Raw genomic sequence first — 5,878 nt, 5'->3', positions numbered from 1 at the left:
CATTTTCTGCTTTCACATGATGCGCCAAACCCAAACACACTAAGACCTGCAAAAACGAAAGTTAATCTTGATCTCAGAATGCGGGGTAACACAGCTGCTCAGTCTTCAACCATTCTGATAAAGCATATTGTATTTCATATGGCTCTCTTTTTACTCACAATGTTTTCTGCTTGCTTATTCTGCAAAATAAATAAATAAATGTTTACTGCTATAATTCAGTGCAAACTTTCTCCGAGTAAGCCCCATTCAAGGCAGTGGGATCTGTACTTAAACACGAGTCAGATCTGGCAGTCCCACTGCATTTAACTGCCACTGTTCAAATCATGATGGGCAGACCTCCAAAATAGAAAATACTGATTTGCTACAATTTTAATAATAATTTCAAATGTCATTTTATTAAATAATATCAATAATTTCAGCCAGGTAAAATGTGATGTTTGGGCATTCTGTTAAATCCAAATCGTCACCTTGGGGTGTCGTGGGCTATCCAATACTTGAAAAAACCTTAAGGAATCTTATGGGTATATGATAACCAATAAATTGCATATTACCTTACACATATATCACATCTAGATTTCTCCTTTAATATTACTTCTCGCTGTTGACTATTGGCCTTAACGAGGGTGCCGTCTGCCTATTAAATCCCTCTGTAACGTCTCCGATTTTGCCCCAAACCGCACTTAGAAGAACAATTACATTTAATTCTTTAAAACAAGCCGTACGGTAAATTGTATCCGACATGTCTCAGATTGCAGCTATGAAACCTGGGCTGACTTTTAAACTCACCAAGCAGCTTTCTAATTGGCTTGTGAAAGTCTCCTTATGCAACTGCCCGTCTCTGGTTTAGGTTCCAGCTCTTGACAACAGTGGTTTTCTTTGTGTCTAGTGTATTTAGAGTTGCTATACTTAGAAAGTCAAAGGATGTACGGATCTTGTAAATAAGAAGACATCTTTTCACTTCGTGTATTGTTACATTGGTGTTCTGTGCTATATTCCTGTCCTTTGCCTTGTGCCGATAAAGAGAATGGGCGAATATTTATGGAAGATTGGAGTTTAAGAATATGGAAGCCCCCTTTGTTAAGCACAGTGATAGAATCATAGGCTCGGAAGAGACTTTGAAGGTCTTGTAGTCCGACCCTCATCAGCTGCAGCTGAATTTCAGATTGTTCCTTTGGGGCTTTGGAACACAGACCAGCCTGAGTTCAAAGAAGATTAGCGCTCCTGACTTGATTTCAGGATTTAATTAATTTCCTCATTCCTTGTTTTTCAGACTAAAAGTTTCCTGCCTATGACATACAGTGTTTATTTCTGGCAGAGTTTGGTAATAAAGTTTTTTAAAGATGCACTTTATTATTTACAGGAATAAGGGCTTTAAACACTGACTTACGCCTACAGTTTCCAGAAATTTTATACATGCTGCACCTGGATTTCTTCTGTATAATTTTTTTTGTTTTTTTGTTCTAACTACAGCCAAAAGTTTCTGAATATCTATGCTTTGAATGTCACATTTCCAGTTTCAGTGTTATTTTTTTCATCATCTTTTAAATTAGTGGATCATTCTGGCCAATGTGTTGAGTTACATCTTTACGTACTTTTGTGTAATTGGGAACATTTTTATACAGTTGCCAAACATTTGCTCACAGTATGTCTTGCTGCTTTTTAGTTTGTCCGACTATATTCAGTGTCTGTGGATTTTGCTCCTGGTTATACCTTTGTATGCTTTTATTTGTGTTTTAATTTGACCCCCCCCCCTTTTTTATCATTTCTTATTCATTTCCAACGTTTTACCATATATTCCTGTTTTATTCCTTGGGTATTCTGTTATTCATGCACAACCCACGCTGTTTTGTACTGGTTAAGACGTGTTTTATTTGTACTTGTATTTTTATTGAGCACATTGCAAAGGCGTCGTTTTTTAAATATTTGATTCAATTTCAGCACCACCCGATTCCAAAACAACTCTTTTTATTATTCACAGTCCCCCCAAAATAGTTTTCCTTGAAATGCATTGGAACTAAGATTCCGGAATAAAATATACATGTGCACCATATTTATTTCATTTTCTTAGTCTGGTGTTTATCCTTTTCTGTGCCTCCCAAAAGCAGGGAAGAAAATAAGTTCAAATGCAACACACTGTTTTTCTGGAAAATATTTTGCACAAATTATGGAGGAATCCAACTCAAGATATTTTGGATTTCCTTAGCACTATTCAAAAATATTTTCTTCTTATCTAATACTTTTTTTTTTTTAACCTCCAAAGGAAAGTTTTACTGAGAGTTGGGCTCACTTTGTGCCCAGTTTCTCTTCTAGGAAGTATAAACCTGTAAACTTCAAATTGTTTTTTTAATGTAGAAACTTTGGTCCTTATGCTGTTCTTGTAATGTGTGTGTCATTTTTCCCTGATTCAGCACCATCCAGATATTTCTGGACTGCAGTTCCTAGAATTCCTAGTCAGCACAGCTGGGGAATTCTGGGAATTGCCTTCTGAACATTTTAAAGTGTCCCAAGTCAGCGAAGGCTGGTCCCAGAAAATCTGCATCGATTTGCCTTCGAGGGCCACATCTGCTGCATCACACTTTTATTCTGCAATTTCTCTGATTCTTGGATTCACTCGATGTGGCTGAATGCTATTTGTATTGCTTTTGACAGGAAATCAAAGTTAATGGACAATGACTGGACTGAGCCCACAAAATTAATCCACAGGAGGGCTGGATCTTGAATGTGGGTCTCACAAGGCCAAATTTCCTCACCCTCCTGGCTGGCCAGGAACCCTTAAGCCAATAAACCACCAGGAACAGATTTCTTCCAATAGCAAACACGAATATGCACATGGTTCCACTTGATTAAAAAAATAAGAGCACGTAAAATGTGCAATGACACCAAGTGAAGACTTCAAAATACGGTTCTTGGAAAAGCAGAGGAACACATTTTTGCCCCTTTGGGGGAAAACAGTTAAGGCTTCGATCACTCAGTGTCAACTTTTGTCACTGCAACTGGCAACATTTCCATCTTGAGAAAGGGAAGCACCAGCGAAGCCAGGATCTTTTGAGGAAGAAAGACCAAGCAAGGACCAGATCCTATTCAAAATCCTCCATTAATACATGTGCAGCTGAAGGCGGGTGTCAAAGCAATTCATGCCTTCAATCCTGCTCAAAGGGAAACCTGAGAAAGGGGCAAGGCCATCCAGCTTGGTGCCCAACAGCCTGCCTACAAATGGCTTCTAGGGGCCACGGGGGAAGATGACCGTCTTACTGCAACCCCCTTTCTTGGTGGGGATGGGGGGGAACCTGGGAACTAAGCAAAGATGCTTGCCAGCTCCACAGATGTACAAAAGAGAGAAAGAGCCCATTAAAGCCACATCCAGCACCCCAGAAGAAAAGCTCCACATCTGGAAAGGGGTGGAGGGGAAAAGAGACCCATTGGAGGGTGCGGAGAGAAACAACCGTTTTTAAGCAAGGAGCAATCTCTGCAGAAAAGCCACCAGAGCTAGGAATTTGGACCAGATTTTGCCTCTCAGGCGCTGGACTTCTCAATTCTTCCAGAGCCAAAAACAGGATTAAAGCAATTTGCTAGTGGCAGAGGATGCAAGAAAGCTGTCCCCCACCCCACCCCATCCCTGGCCACAAGCTCTACTGAGTTTGACATCATCTGAGACGGAGGCCATCCTAGGCTTTTCTTCTTCCCTTCTCCCAGGTTGGATGGAGAATATTAAAATGATTAACCACTTTCTCTGGCAGTATCATTAACATCCTCCAAGATCTGAGTGCTGGACAACCTCCAAAATTATCGGATGGAGGGTTGGGTTTGAGCGGAGGTAATGAAGCAGAGGGACACAGTGCTTTTTGACACAAGCGCCCTTTGCACAGTGGAGATCCCAGGTGTGCACTGAGCTAGAGGTTTGCCTCGGGGCAGCAGGGACAACGGTCCCTGCAGGGAGGGTCAACGGGGGGAGGGGGCACTGTTTGAGATGGCTTACAAACCAGTGGCTTTTGGAAATAGGGTGCTGTCTGCACACCTTGGGCCAAAGGAAGGAGTTACATTTTGAAGGAAGGACATCTTCTCCAAGTCAAGGTCTACTCTTTGTAATTTCGTGGGCACGTCTGTGAATATGGAAGGGGTTTGCCTCTGCCACTTTGTGGAATGTCTCTTGGACTTCCCAGATTAGTCTACAGCCCTGGGGTTTCCTGAAGGGGATTCCCCCCCCCCCAGTATTAACTAGGTTAACTGGCCCTGCTTAGCTGCTGGAGCTCAAAGTTGGCCAGGTGGTGCTTCCTAGTGGTGCAAAGAGTGGGCAGGCCTTGGTGAAAGATGCAAAATGGATTGAATGCGATCCAAAATTTACCTTCAATTAAAAATCTATTAACAAAATGCAATAGGATTAGCTCCCGTGCACTGGAGATTTTGTCCTTTCTGTCATCTTAAGCTTACCATTCAAGAACTATTTGGGGAGGCAGTGCTGGGGGGGGGGGGTGTCCACACCTCCAGATGTCTAATAGGGAGGTAGAAGCAGCTATTCTTCACTTGTTGCTTACTACCAAGCGGTTTACACAGAGCACTGAAACGTTCTGAGTCCTACACCCTGAAACTCTTCCTCCATTGCATCTTCTTCAGCATCTGAACGTGGGGGAAGGCATTCACCAGACATCTCCAAGCAGCTGTTGACAGTCGTAAGTGCTAGAAACACGCTATTTCTAGAGTGTCCTCTCACGCATAACGCCTGGGATACATTGCTTGTTCTTCATGTGTTAAGATGGGGGGAAAGCGAGAGAAAAGACGACAGACGTAGCCCCCCCCAAGGACACCTCCATGAAGTAGGTTCAGGTGAGGAAGAATGATGGGTCCAAAGTCACCAGGTGAAGATCCCACAGCTGAGACTGAACTTGAACCCAGATCTCCCTGGCCGTGGTCCGGCTCCCTAATCCCTAGTTTCTGAAAACCTAATTATGGATTTATAAACTGATTTAGTCAAGGCGAGCGTAAGCAGTGCAGAAAAGCAACAGCTGCAGCCAACACAATAATGAAACAGAATAATATGCTCTAAAATGTATAATATATAATTGTGGTTGAATATTTACAATGAATATAGTGTTTGTGGCATCAGGGAGCTCTATTGCATACCACACCTGCCTCATGTTAAGGACAATGAAAGGCGAAAATCTCAGAAACTGAATTCTGAGCTCGGAGATGCAGGTTGTATTGCACACATGCAGAATATTACAGAATATTCTGTATTATTACAGAAACAGGAGGCCTTTCTCCTCTGCACATGGTTAATTTATCTCAGATTCTTCTTCCCCAGGATACAGCACAGCCACCACCCTATTTTAGCTCCTATATATTTCATAAAGATAGATCCAAGAAAACACATGGTACCAGAATGGTGCACAAAACTCCATTTATTCATGTATACAAACTTTGCATAGTAAAATCAATGGCAGAATTCCAGTTTCAGGTTGCAGAATTAATGCGAGGTATTTTAATGGGACATTGAAAGGCCATTGCCTTAAAAAAACTGTATTAAAAATGCAGGGAATTACACCAGGTGACCGAGAGTTGTCTTGGCACGGGTCTTTGACTACAACACCCATCGCTCCCAGCCATTTGAAAGGCACCGGGTTGGAGAATATTGCTTAAAAGGGTTGGCAGAGAAGACTTCAATGGCTGGATTCTCACAACAGGTTAAGTCCAAGTAAAAATAGGGTTGGATAGTTCATGAATTGCACAGCTAAGTGGCAACTAGTCTTTTGTTTAAGTAGAAGATTTTAAAAAAACACCTCACTCCAGAGGTTCTAGGCCAGTGTTGTCCAAACTTGGCCATTTTAAGAGGAGTGGACTTCAACTCCCAGAATTCCCCAGCCAGCCATGCTGGCTGGGGAAT

Source organism: Python bivittatus, unplaced genomic scaffold (assembly GCF_059951505.1).
Source record: "Python bivittatus isolate LINGU-HERP-01145 unplaced genomic scaffold, Pbiv_v1 ctg000980_np1212, whole genome shotgun sequence".
Taxonomy (NCBI): domain Eukaryota; kingdom Metazoa; phylum Chordata; class Lepidosauria; order Squamata; family Pythonidae; genus Python; species Python bivittatus.
Note: the sequence above shows the minus strand (reverse complement) of the source record.